General features: G+C 37.9%; 1 protein-coding gene across 2 annotated transcripts in view; it reads right to left on the reverse strand.

The window, feature by feature from the left end:
* Positions 1-15,047, reverse strand: part of GABRB2 (gamma-aminobutyric acid type A receptor subunit beta2) — a 171,174-nt gene that overhangs the window by 97,065 nt on the left and 59,062 nt on the right. The window lies entirely within an intron of this gene.

Genomic DNA, 15,047 nt, shown 5'->3' on the forward strand with positions numbered 1-15,047 from the left:
CATCAAAGGGTTCCTACAGAACCATCAGTGCAGGGGAAAGGTTTCTTCCTAATCTTTATGTAAGATGATCTTCATCCTGTCAAACAATGGGATTTTTAGCTCTTCTGGAACTATAACATGTACTCATGCCTCCTCGGATTTTTCAGTGGTTTGGTTTGGGTGGGTTTTTTAAGTTAACTAAATATTTTTAAAACATCGTAACTGAATCCTGCAGGACAGGTACCTGGAAAAGACTTCAGGAACCTTCAGAAACAGGTTAAGTTTTATGTATTTGTTTTATTAAATTCATCTATCACTGCAAACTGACATCACCTGCCTGAACAACAGCATCCAACAGTTTGTCAGTTTCCTTCAGTCTTAATGACATGCAAATAATTTCCCTGAAATTATACTGTGTCTTCTCTACGACATATAAACATCCTGCATCAGAAGCACAGAAGAGTCTCTCTTCAGTATCTTTTCCTTCAAAAGGAAATAATAATATTCAGTTTGGTTGGAGGCAGGGGCAGGAATTTTTGTTTCCTGCAATGCCATTACGCAATTTTTTTGGATAAATATTTCAGCTCTCGAATGTGTTTTCTCAAAGGTGTACCGAAGTGGTATGAAAATGACTAATGCCATGTCTTTCTTATGGCTATTCCATTACCACTTTAAAAATCCAACAGCAACAAAAACATTGCCTCTCTGTCATATGTGCCATTTCTCCAGCAACACTAACACCATCAAATATGCAAAGGCATTCAACCATAATATAGTATTTGTACATTAGAATTATATGTGCTTCAGAGACCCTCTTGTAGAAACAGCCCACAGACTAATGTTTAAAGATGCACAGTGCTTTATTCTCGGTTGTTAGCCAAGAATAAAATGTAGTCTGGGATGTAATTATGAAATAAGCTTTTAATGTATATAATTAATAATAAAAGGAGAAAGGGATGAATATTCAGTATGTGCCTCCTTTCCATTGTCTTGTTCCTCATCTTGTGCACTGATTGTCATCTCTGCCTTTTACATACAGAATGGAGCAGATAGGAGCCATCTTCTAGGGAGAGAATGATAAGATGAAAACACAGATGATGATCCCTCACTGAAGGGATAGAGCTTATCAGCAAGGTCTAAAAATAATTTACCACCTCAGATGACTACGTACAAACATTATGTAGTCATCTGAGTTCAGGGGATTTCTAAACTCCTTCCATGTGGTTTTCATTGCCTGAAATCTGTAATATTTTGGTAAAAATATCCATGGAGCAGATTGTGAGAAGCCTTATGATCACGGTAAATTAATGTTGCTCTCCAACCTAAGCAGAAGCATTCAGAATTCTGTTGGGGTGTTTCTTCCTATACAGTATTCACATATATTGCCTTGTTAAGGTACATAGCTATTATTCTAAAACACACATCTTGGGGTTTGATTTCAAAGAAAAAAATGCACAAAGACCAATTATTGTTAATTTTTGCTAGCATTCCAACAACAACAACTGCTGTAAAAATTGGCATGACAAAGACAGTCACAAATAGCAAATGACAAAAAAGGGGACAGAATTTGTGGATGGCAATATCATGATAAAGAACTTTCTTCTAGCTCCCACGTTTCTGATGTTTACCCAGAGATCTCCAAATGGGGATAGGTTCAGGATTGACAGAAATAAAACACTAAAGTGCTTTAGAAAAGTTATGGTTCATGAGAGAGAAATCTGCAAAATAAATGCTAGAACACTTGGTCCTAACCATACTGCATCAGTTTCAGTTAATGCAAATGAGACTGAGATCTCAAAGTGTTTCCCCAATGGCTACTCATCTCTTGGTTTTTCTTTCATTCTGACACTGAAGAGAACGTGCCATAACATTTTTCAATACATATTGAATAAATTTCCTATAAGCACTTTACACAGGCAAAACACTGGCATACAACACCTTCTACAGTAAAACTAACTTAGTCTCACAGTGCTTGTTAAGGTCTATCTTTGCATTTTCTAACTGGAAACAAGTGTTAGCTTTATAATCCCCAGTGGCCTTACAACCCTACAGAAGGCTTTAGGAAAAGTAAGATTTTTCACACAAAAAGTTCATATGCTTTTACATGCCTTTCACTTTCCAAGAGAAATTGTCAGAGCAAATCCTTTTAAATGTCAGAGGTTTAAAATAGTCCCAAGAGAGAGACTCTTGTCGGTAAGTGAAAACATACTTATATGCTGTAACTATTTGTTTGGGCAATAAACAAGAGGAGCTGGAAGCCGCTGTGCAGCAGGAAAACTATGACATAGTCACCATCATGGAAACATGGTGGGATGACTTGCACATCTGGAGCACTGCAATGGATGGCTGTGTACTCTTCAGAAGGGATAGGCAAGGATGGCGAGGTGGCAGGGTAGTCCTCTGTGTTAGGGACTGTACGATGGTGACGATGGGGTAAGAACCAGGCGGAGGGCCAGCAAGGCAGGTGAGGCAGTGGCAGTCTGATACAGACCGCCCAGCCAGGGTGAAGAGGTGGGCGAAATATTCTAGAAGCAGCTGGGAGAAGTCTCACAGTTGCCAGCCCTTGTTCTTGCAGGAGACTTCAACTTGCCAGATGTCTCTGGAACTACAGCACAGCAGAGAGGGAACAGTCCGGGGGTTCCCGGAGCATGTGGAAGAGAACTGCCTGACACGGCTGGCGGGGGAGCCAGCCAGGGACGGCGCCCGCTGGAGCTGCTGTTTGTGAGCGGAGAAGGGCTGGGGGGTGATGTGATGGCTGGAGGCCACCTCAGGCACAGCGATCACAAAATGATGGAGTTTTCCATTCTCGGAGAAGGAGGGAGGTCAGCAGAACTGCCCCCTTGGACTTGTGGAGGGCAGACTGGGCTGTTGCGGAGCCTGGCTGACAGGGTCCCTGGGCAGGCAGCCCTGAAGGGCCAAGGGCTCCGGCAAGGCTGGACAGTCTTCAAGCAGGAGGTCTTCAAGGCGCAGGAGCAGGCTGTCCCCTTGTGCCGACAGATGAGCCGGCGGGGAAGACCAGCCTGGCTGAGCAGAGAGCTTGGGCTGGAACTCAAGGGAAGGAGAGTTTACCACTTTTGGAAGAAGGGGCAGGGAACTCTGGAGGACTACAAGGATGTTGTGAGGTTGGGCAGGAAGAAAATCTGATGGGTTAAAGCCCAAGCAGAACTTAACCAGGCCACTGCCGTAAAAGACAATAAAAAAATGTTTTTACAGATACCTTAGAAACAAAAGGAGAGCTAAGGAAAATCTCCGCCCTTTACAGGATAGGAGGGGAAACATAGTGACAAAGGCTGGGGAAAAGCCTGAGATACTTAATGCCACCTTTGTCTGAGTCTTTAATAGTGAGACTAATCCTTCCCTGGGTCCCCAGCCCCCTGAGCTGGAAGACAGGGATGGGGAGCAGAATGAGAAGGAGAAATGGTCAGTGCCCTGCTGCACCACTCAGGCACACACAGGTCTCTGGGGCTGGATGGGATCCTCCCGAGGACACTGAGGGAGCTGGCACAAGGGCTCACCGAGGCACTTCCCATCGTTTGTCAGCGGCCCTGGCTAACTGGGGGGGTCCCAGCAGACTGGGGGTCAGCAAATGTGACGCCCATCTACAAGAAGGGCTGCAAGGAGGATCTGGGCACCTACAGCCCTGTCAGCCTGACCTCGGTGCCGGGGAAGGTTATGGAGCGGATCATCTTGATGCCATCACGTGGCACATCCAGGGCAACCAGGGGATCAGGCCCAGCCAGTGAGGGGCTATGAAATGCAGGTCCTTCTTGACGAATCTGACATCCTTCTATGATAAGATGGCCTGCCTAGTGGATAAGGGAAATTTTTTTTAAAAAAAAGATTGTTCTCAAGAATGATGTATCGTACTACGTGAAGACAGAGAAACAATGATTCATCAGTTCAGAAGCTGAGGAAGATAAGGCCCTCTGGCATACCCTCCCCATGCAGTGCTGAAAGTGGATTTACAGTTCACATATGAGAATAATTTAGAGACGTGAATATTTGTTCTTTTCTGGCAGTTGACCAGAAATGAGAGTGTCCACAGACTACGTGCCATGGGGATCTACATGGCAGTGATCACAGCCCCCTGAAATACCTTCTGCAATGGAGACAGCAGTTTCTGAGGGACCAGTCTCTGGGTCATGTCATTGAGGTAATTGTTAAAGGTCCTTTTTATTCTGACACTAGGAACATGTCTTCATGTAGTTCTTTCCTTGTGATTTGATCTCACAGTCTCCTCCTGGCCCTGAGACATTTTTCCCATCTGCTCATACAGATGGCATATTAAAATCAAGTGAATTTAAAAGAATAGTTTTCCAAACTTCTTCTGTTCTCACTCCCTAAAATGACATGGTTCTAGACTAGCAGAAGCAGGGAGCATTCTAAGGATGCCTATTCAGAAAGAAAAAAAAAAACCAAGGTGGAAAAAAAAAAAAAAAGTATTGCTTTCTTACACAAAGCTATTCACTGAATGGCTAATGCAAACGACTGCATTATAGCCTAAAGATCAGTGATAAGCACAGCTTAAAAGTGCTTTTCTGCAGATGTTTACACACATCTCTAGAGTCAGGAGAACTTCTCTGGAAGCACAATTTGACAGAATTTTTTGTTACTTATCTTAGTTTCTCTCCTAAGCAGGACTGAATATTGTTCCAAGAAAATAGCTCCTCAGCTGCTTTGCACATTGAGGACCATAAGAAATTTAAATTTTCAGCGGAACAAAGAAATAGAAAATAGACCCAGGATACATTGGGAAAATATTAGATTTTAGGAGTTTAGGTAATTGTTATTTCTCAGCAACCATTTCACCATTTTTTAAAGCTCAATAACAAAGTATGATAAAACAGTGAGTGAACAAATCAGCTATTCTCTTCACAGAAAGTGCATTCAGATCACTAAAACTAGGTATTTAACTGGAATGAAAAATAACCCCAACTAGTTGCACCTTCAGATAAAACAACTGCTAGAAGAAAAAAAAAAAAAAAAAAAAATCTTCCTTTCATTTGAGAAATAGCATTCAAAAATGCCTAACAGTAATGTTCATAGAAGTGTAAAAGAAAGTACAATCACAACTAGAAAGTGACTATTTGTGACCTACAGAAACAGGTGAAATAGAAGATGCATTATTAGTGCTATCATCATATTTAGTTTTCTTGCACATGTAAGGCCTTAAAATTTAACTCATAAAGCTCTCCGACCCTGCCCCTACTTAGGAGATCCAGCTCATATTTTACCAATTTTAGGCAAAAAAATGTGTGCAAGTAGAAGTTTATACATATATACATGCACCACATTTATATATCAAATATATATATATATCTCGTATTTAAGCATATCCATGTATACACACATTTAACATCCATCTCATTAGCTGAGTCTTGATCAGAGCATTCTGAGATTTTATGTATGACTGCTATATGAAAATTTGCATTGTCAGCATCACCAACTACCAGCAAAAGCGATATGATAGAAGACATTACAGAAGGGAAATAAGATAGACTGCTGTAATTCTAAATTATATTAATATTTAAATTAATAAATAAATAAAATAAATCAAGATTAAATGTTTGATGACCTCTATTTGGTTTTGGAATGTGCAATACCCTTGGAGCAATTTAAACCATTACATGGTTCTATAGCTGATGGAGTTTTTCTTGCTAATATAGAGTAAATGCCACAGTTTGTCTGTTAGGCAATAAAACTCTGAATTTTGTTCACTTCATTGCAATGTAATAATCTTGGATAATAGGGCTTTTAATGGAAAAGATTGCTGTGACTTAAGGCTTTTTTCTTATTAAGGTTAATTGAATTAATTATTCACATACTAATGATTTAACAACCACTTCATATAAAATAAAAGCAAAAGACCCTCTTGAATACTTATCGCATTCTTAAGATCTAATAAAGGAACTCAAGTAGAAAGATATCTTTGTTTTCTTTCAGACAGGGGAAGTATTTAAAATCCAACTACCCTCCCTCCTGCTGTAGATGGAGGTGTTCTGAAACAATACCATTCGAAATCCCACATCAAAATGCATCTTTAATCTACAAGTCCTTAATTGAAAAAGATACCTATGACAGTCAGTGATCTCCTTTTTATTCCAAAAATTGCATCTTTCCTAAAATTGGCTCATTTTGTGAATGGCATGCTATGGAGGAAAAGTGGAACAATGTGATTCTAAGGAGAATGGAACAGATTTGTATCCATAAAACAGCAATCCCAAGGTGCGTATGAAGGCTGGCATTTTGTAATTCTTCATAATAATGTTTGACACTCAGGTAGTGGTTTATGGGTTCAAAGCACTTTACAAACTAATTAATTAATTTTCACAACCCCCCTGTGAAAGGTAGGTTTTAGAATTCCAATTTAATAAATGGAATAACTGAGACAGAAGAGCTGTATGATTTGTTTCGTGTCACAAAAAGTCTGGGTCTTCAGTTTATATATCATCAGAAATAACAGTAGTACTATCTCCGTGCTGAATTCCTTGAGACTTTTGAAGAAACCATTTGCACAAGTAAGGAAACTAGAATTTGGCCCATACCTTCTTTGGTTAAAACAACAATTCATTCACTTAAGCAACACGCTAGGATTCAAATCCTTTCCTTATGTTATATTCATTGTGCAAGACAAGAGCTAGTATCTGACTTTCCTGCCCTAGGATTTCCAAATCATGAGGCTGGGGTTGTAATGCTTCCTTGTTAATGCAGGCGATGCTTTGTACTCAAAATTCTATATAATTGTACAGTATTCTTCACAGGTAGTTCAATGTTTTTCAAGACTTCACAACAGTTACGTGACTTCAATTTGAGCCAATGTTTTACTACATTTGCATTTATTTCTGCCCGTTTTCAAAAAGTTCCTGCTTTGAACACCTGCATGCAAGATTTAAAGGTTCTTATAAATATGCATGTGTACTCTCAACAGCCTTGACAATTTAGAAATAGAAATCCAGTTCACCTCATTTCTTGTGCAAAACTAAACAACTGCATGTCAGACTGTGAATTAATTTTAGCAAGTGTTGCAAGTTCAGTAATGGCACCTATGAGCATGAGCACTAGCACAAAAAAAATTACCCAGTTAACATAATGGAAACACTTGTTCACAGTACTGAGATTCTCACGTTCAAACAAGTCTTACTCAAATTACTTTTTAGTTACTCTTTGCAATGTTTGTATATGCTCTTAGTGTCCTATCAAGAAATTTAGTGTCGTATATTTACATGAGATAAAAAGAACAACAAAAAGTGATATCCAAAATTAAGAAAACTTGTATGTTTAACTGGGGCAACAGAAAGCCATATCAATTATTTCTTATTTTAAGACAAACTTCTGAAACTTCACATTCAAGTAAACATTTTCAATCTGAAGTTCTGCGTCATCGCATGACGTGTCTCTCCACTGGGCAAAAATCACTAGGACAGAGAGTAAAAGTGCCTGATGTCTACGATGCTTAACATATTTTTCAAAGTAGAGTTTAACATGTAAATTTTTGGCCCACAAATTCACATTATGATTTTAGTGGTGATTTGATGTCCCTGGCATGACACTTTCAGGACCCTCATGAAGATATGCCCAAAGTTTACAGACAGAACCAGAAACTCCAGACCCTGGTTAGTTACCATGATCAGGAATACAGTATCTAAAATAAAATCTTCCCCTACACCTCCAGAAAAGGCCAGGTCCTTTTGATCCCTTCTGAAATCCCCAAACTGAGAAAGATTAAAATGCTCTATTTTCGAGAGAGTTTTTCCTTCGATGAAAGGGCATTAAAAGTCTTTAAACAACTTCTGTCCACCATCTGGAAATACACTTTTGTAGCAAAAGAGGTAGGACAGGGGTCTCTATCTCTTTCTTGCAGAGGAAGTTTGGGAATTAAAAGGATATTTCAAATCTTATGTGCAGTCTAAAGATATAATTCTAATTCCAGCTAGCACAAATGATCGTATTGTCCTGAAACTGAAAAATGGAAATTTACCTCCAAATTATGCTTAGGATCTTAATAAAAAAATAAGCCTTATCACAGGGAAGGGCAGAAAGAAAGTAGTACCCCAAAGCAGCAAAATAAACATCAAAATAAACATTGATTTACTGAAGGATGTCTGGCATAAACAATTCACCTCTCAAATAGTATCTTCAGAGAACTAAAGGCATTTAGAAAGGCAATTACTTTTTAAACTGTCCATCAGATTTTGTAGATGATAAGCTGTATATAAGAAGTTCAATTGCTGAACAAGTCTATTAATACAACAAAAATGCCCAGGGCTATTTTATCAGAGGGAAGCGTGGGAGAATCTATTTTACTTGCAACAGTGAAAATTTCCAAGCAGCTGAAACTGAGTGAGCAGACAGCAGAAGGCACAGCTGAGACAACACAAAATCCAGGCATCCAGAACTATTTTGAATTCATGTGACTCAATGCTGGTAGCAAGAAATAAAGAGAGGACCAAGCAAGACCGTCATGTACACAATTCTCTTATTCACAGGAGATTGTTAGGTTTTATCAGTCAAACAGTTCAGAATTATTGCTGGTTGGGCTGAAAACTTATAGTTGGCAATGCATTAAATATTGGCAGATAAAACCGTTGGGCCTTCAAATGGGACAAGTCTTTCATTTCTGACAAAACTACTCTGTTCTAGAGTTCTTTTGGTTTTCTTTTGGCTAAAAAGAACAGAAATGTCATCATCTCACAGGATGTGGCCCCTGACAAAAGTTCTGTGTATATTCTATTTTTCAGCAAAAAAATGCCTACAAGCTTCAGTTACAAAAAGCATAAACCCGGTGTATGAACAGATACAGAAGTACACAATGCTCTTTGTCATGCAATTAATCAGTCCTCAGTGACTAAGCCACTGTCAAGAGTCCACTTGTTAGCACCGTTAGAAGCATATATGAGAGCAAATATCTCTAAACCCAGCCTGCTAATGGCGCAAAACCACATGAAACGTCTTTGTCTTCAGCCACTTCAACTACATTTAATCCTAGTATTGTAAACTTAGTCTCCTCCTTATTCTGACACACAACACCCAAGTGCTCTCTTTTGGCAAAGAGGTGAGTTCCAGAAAACCACCCTATGAAAGTTACACAAAAAGTACCAAATCCAGATTGGCAAACAGAAGCGTCTTGCTCATCACCCGTTTCAAATCTTGCATTCCAACCCTAGAAAAAAAACTTAGAAAACTTCCAGTGCTTCCACAGGCTGCGAAAATCAGAGAAGCGATTCCTCCTCAGGATTACACAGAATAAACCAGAAGGCAGCTTAATTTTCTGTCTGCATTTTAGAACAGATTTCATGTTGAAAGTCAGAGAATTTTATTTTTTTTTTTAAATATACACCTAGATATATAAAAATAAATTTAAGAAACAACAAATCTTATCTACCATAGCAACTATTTCTGCTACGTGTATTATATAAACCAGGTATTTTAACGTATAGAAATTCAGTTAAAGCCGTTACCTTTTTTCCTGAGTTCTGGCTGCATATCTTATTCAAACTTTGCTCAACCGACTGAAAAGTGATTCTTATCTTAGATTTGAATCATGGTCCCCTAAGTCTATTTTTCCATATACATTGTCGAATCACTAATATCCTGTTGGAAGTCATCTTAACTACCAACAGATAGTAATTTTCCCTGTAATGACTCTTCATTCTAAAACTACATGCTGCAATTTTCTACCATTTTAGTGATTTAAGTATATCTTCTACTGAATGTCCTGGGCTTGGCAGCAAAGAAGAATTTTCGTGCCAGATGGAATATGAAAAAAAATATGAAATAAAACATTTTTTTAAACTGAAAATAAGGAAGTTCAAGCATATTTGTAAATATCATACTGCAACTGGAATGCAGAAAAAAGCGTTTTCCCTTAACATGAACAGCTGTCAGCGATCTCTGAGAAATAAAAAAACCCCAAACCTCTAAACATAAAAGTAACCAGTATATCATGTTCCGTGTAAAAAAATTGGTCACAATTCAGTCATGCCCCTAACTAATGCCCTGTAGCAGTGAATAAGGCAGGCTACGAGGACATGGTAACTACCACATATAAATCTACATTTGTTATTAGCCATTTTTGTCTCCCTCCACCCTTTCAGTGAAAGCATAAACCAGGTGTCTCCAAAACTGTCTCCTGATCCTTCCTGAAATTTCCCTTCACAATGTTAAATCTAATGAGATCCGACATGCATACCAGGTATGGCTTCTGTTAGGACAAACAGAAAGAACCATGTTAAGGGATCACCACTTGCTATATCCGAACTGGAAATTAAATTATAGGGGCATAAAAGAATGGGACAGTTACATTTATATGTTACCATTTTGGTAGTAAGATCACTTGCAGTTCAATGAATTTGGTTACAGCAATCAAAGTAAACGAAACCAAATTCACAGAAACGTGTGTAGGTATGCGTGTGTGCATGCATGAGTGTACACTTACACACGCATTTATATATAGATGTATGGAGAGGCAAAAGTAAAAATTTAAGACTGACACTTAAAGGAATCTCAATCTAGTAGAATGAAACTCAAAGTAGGAACATGCCACTGCAAGAATAAGCTAAAGTAAATTAATGAAGCCATAAAAGTAGTGATTTTCAGAGCAGTAATAGGGTACACTTGTTTTTTAAATGATATGTAGACATTAATATTAAGCAAGCATTTAAGATATGGAAACTAATACTAAGCAGGCATTAAGTATATCACTACTGTGGACAGTAAATCACATTAAATTTGAATTAATTTTAGATAAAATAAATAGTTAAAGCTATTTAAAGCTGTAAAACCGAAGCCTTAACAGTAGGATCATACCATCAATTGCCACATGGTCCACTGAAGGCAAAAGCAGAGTATGGTCAGTCACATCATTCTGTTGCGTTACCAGCATGTGTATTTGCCCCATCCACCCCAGCGTTTGAAAGACATTTTAGCCAGAAAGCCTTTCTGAGACCTGTTCAGGTGAGTCTAAAGAGGAGGAGGAGGAGGAGGTAGGACCTTCTATATTTCATCACAAAAATTTGTCTGCAGGTCATTAATAATTAGGACATATAAGAAGGGGGTTTTGAGGGTAATTGTCCAGCTATGACAGACCTATATTGATATTCGGGTTTGTTCCTTGCCCTTGGCAATCCCCTCTGCAGCCCTCCTTGGAAACAGGCTGCTTCCTGAGAAGGACAAGCAGACAGAAACCTTACAAACTGGAAAAGATAAAGCTAGAAACAGACATAATGCTTTTCAAAATCATAATAGTATGGCCTTTGCAACATGTTCTGGCCCAAACAGTGTAACATTGATACATATATATTACAAACATAAATGTACACAGATGCTGTCAAGATTTCTCTACAACAAACTCCAAATAACTGAGACCAAAGAAAAATTATTCATCCAAACCCATTACCTATTGTGCCTTTAAATGTTTTCTTTTTCTTTTTAGCTTGAATATGTCACAAAAGCTAGAGAAAAACCCTTAACCATAATTTTCTCTTTTTGACTTGAAGAACAATTAGGGTTTTGTTTCCTCCAACACTCAGGGTAGAGTGTGTGTGAATTTACATAAGAGGGGAAGAGCTATATGGTGACCTATCCAGCTGTATCCACTCTGAAGTGCATCTTTCTAAATGCAGCAAATAACCCCCACAGGTTTTAGTATAGCATAAGGTACAACAATGAAAAAACCTTTTTATTATTAAACTGGCATTGCTAGGTCCCCATTTCCATGCAAGTAAGAATAGATTTTTTTTTATTTCTAATAGTAGCTGCTAACTTTAGTCTGACAGTCATCCCAGGATTAGAAGCTATTTGGTCAACCTTGAACTAGAAAACAAAGTGGACTTTATGAATATCCTATGGTCAAAAGGTGGACCTTTTCTTGCCATGTCCTCATCTATTAGGTTTCCGTTCACGTTGCATAGCCTCTATACCAGAACACACTACCTCTCCAAGAAACAAGAGGTGTCCTTCCCCTCTTTGCTGTTCCAGTACATAGTTGCAGTAGCACCCATGACAGCTGCAGCCCCTAACCTTGTGTGACGGGTAGGGGGAATACAGGGTGACAGTTGTCTTGCTGCTGCCCTCAGCGTACAATTCCTTTCACACAAGGGAATGAAGGCAGCATTCACACCCATCATTCATCTCGTGCCAGCTCACAGGGCAAAGAGGACACTTGAAACATACCAAACAGAGTCTTAAAAGGGCTGGAAGAACTGATAATCACAGATACAAGATTGCTAGGTATACTGGAATACTAGAAACTTATTTCTCTGCTCTGAAATTCTTGACCTTGGGAAAAAAAACCCAACTCTTCTAAAAAAGCCTTTACTTTGGGCTGTGCGTAAGTTCTACGATAGATACAACATACAGAAATTATTCCAGAACCATCTGGATACCATATTGTGACTGCAAGTATTGAAAAAAACCTCTGGGAAATAAAGGATCAAAGCATTAATGAAGCTTCATCTAATTACATTAAACAGCTTTAAGTAAAAAATACACAAGATTTCACTTTATCACATCATAAAAGATTTGCTACATACACTCAAGGAAAAGGAGGAATTGTTTTACCCAAGACAATAAAGCACTACCACACCAAATCAGCTAAAAAAAAGACAACTAAGCTCATTCTTGTACTAGTCCAGAGTATTTTATGCAAAGCATTTTGAGACAAAAATTATCTTAAGTATATATAAAAAAAGAGTAAACGGTCTTAAAAATAATGAAACCCAGATTTTTTAAAAGCACAGAAAGTAAACCTAAGCTTTTAGTTGCCAATTGTTTTAAAGCTATCAATACCTTATTTCTTTGGGAATTAAAATCAAACAAAACCACTAAACCTTAAAAAAAAATATTTTTCATTAATGGCTTTACAGCTTCAAAATTTTTTTTTTAAAAAAAAAATCTTTCTTTGATTCTCCAACAGAACAGTTTTTTGTGAGCTCTAGTGACTTTACCACTTTCAAAAATAGAATTTATTATGGCTTGTTAAGCAGTCAGAATGAAAATTACTTGTCACAAGTAGTGATAAGAAGTCAGTATTATGGAAAAAAAATAAACCTATATTTCATTATTTGTTCTGAAAAACAAACATGACTATTTCAGAGTCTTAAATTGAAAATAAATAAAAACCCCTCCAGACTTGCTCCCAGCCATAGTGCCAAAGCCTGAACTGATCTCACACAGAAAACACAACTAAACGCAATAGAAATTGGTAAATATAACAAACAGCACAAAAGAGCAGAATCTGTAAATCAAAATTAATTCCATTTAGTTATATATGGCAAAATGTTTCTCTGCAGTTCATAAGAGAGTATCTGGTCCGTGCTACAGATCTAACAATGAAATACTCTGTTTCAGTTGGGGGGGGTGGGATATTATTTTTGCACATTCTAACAAAATTTCTACCTGGTCTCATGTTTTGTAATGACTGGCATGCTGCTGCTCTTAAATTCACTTGCATACTTTTCTACCATGGTGATGCTTTTGCTGTGTACCAGATGTAGCTAGTTAATTTTATTTCTTTTAGCAGGTATTGCAGCCCTTTTTTTTCCTTCCTTTACTTTTTAAGTAGTAAAATAACATCAGCCATAAGAGACAATGTTATTCCTGAAATAGGAAGGAAGGAACAGAGGAAACTAAGGAGCCAGGAAAAGCCCAGATCTTTTCCACCAAGTGGAAGATGTTCTAGGTTCTACAAAGAAGGATGAAATCAGCATCTTGCACATATAGGGGAGTGACTCAAAATCATGAAGTACCTGCTAAGTTAACATTTTCACATTTTTCATTCCCCTTTTCTGGAGATGAATCACCAGCTGGCAGTGACTGAAGAGTCCAGGGATGATCCAGACAGGAGGCGTGTGAAGTCTGACTCCAGCACAGTGGTGGCAGCACTGGTCTAGTCTCTCTCCATCTCAAGGAGAACGGTTTCTACCCAAGAACTAGAAGCCGCCTGTCCTGAGAAAGGCACTTCCTGGCACAAGTGACTGGTTAAACTTAATCACCCTGGAACTATTCTGGTTTGGGTGTGAAAGTTGAAGTTCAATGCCAAAAGTGTTAAGCCTGAAGTCCTAAAAGAGCTTAGGACATTTGAGTTGGAATTTAGGTATCCATGTTCTAAACAAAAGCCTCTACAGAGAAACACGTTAATGTATATCCAGAGTAGTTACATTTGCTCAGCTGCCTCTTAATCCAAGTAGTTCATGGTAAGGATTTCCAGAAACACCTGCATGTTCAAGCGCAGTATCAAAACTAAAGGCATCCATATCAGTGACTTGTAATAAATGGCTTAATTAGATACAAACTTCATGGTCCACATTTGTTCAAGTGACAGAACTAAATACATAACACCGTGTTGCTTTCCTGTACAGCTGTGTAGAAAACATCCAAGTTAAAAGTGCATGCTTCTTGACAAGATAGTTATAGGCAGACGATAGGACAGTCTCACTGACAGTGAAAAACAATACAGTAACAAATATTTTGAGATTTAACTTCCCTGAAACTATTATTATATATTGTTCGCAATATGAAAATATGAGACATTCTAGATTTAAGTTCTGCAGATTTTCTTTTTTTGAAGCCAGTCAATGCTTTCTTTCTTTGTTAACTACTCATACCATATTAAGTCAGTCATCTTTTGCAGGAATACATTTAAATCACTTTGTAATTTTTTTTTTCTATAAACATCACTAAACAGACATTTCCCTGCAGTTTTCAGAACTTCTCATGAATGAAGTTGTTCTGTTGACTTCTTCATTCACCACTCTCCACAGAGTTATACACAATAACAATATCAGGCTGAAAAATATTTCTAGTCATACACCTCATCATAGTGAAAAAATCAGGAAACTGATTCATTTGGGTAGAACACAAGCCAACTGAATATTCAATCAAAAAAAACTTTAAATATATTTTAGTTAAACTATCAATTCAGCCATCACACACATTTTCCCTTTTTTCCTCTAATCCTCATTTTGTGTTTTTTTCAGTTCCTTCAAGGAAGGAGCTCTAAAACTGGCTTTTAATCCATTATATGTATTTAAAATAATTTTACAGTCCTATCTGTTTTTATTACAAGTGTC

This window comes from Falco rusticolus, chromosome 8 (genome assembly GCF_015220075.1).
Source record: "Falco rusticolus isolate bFalRus1 chromosome 8, bFalRus1.pri, whole genome shotgun sequence".
In the NCBI taxonomy this organism is placed as follows: Eukaryota; Metazoa; Chordata; class Aves; order Falconiformes; family Falconidae; genus Falco; species Falco rusticolus.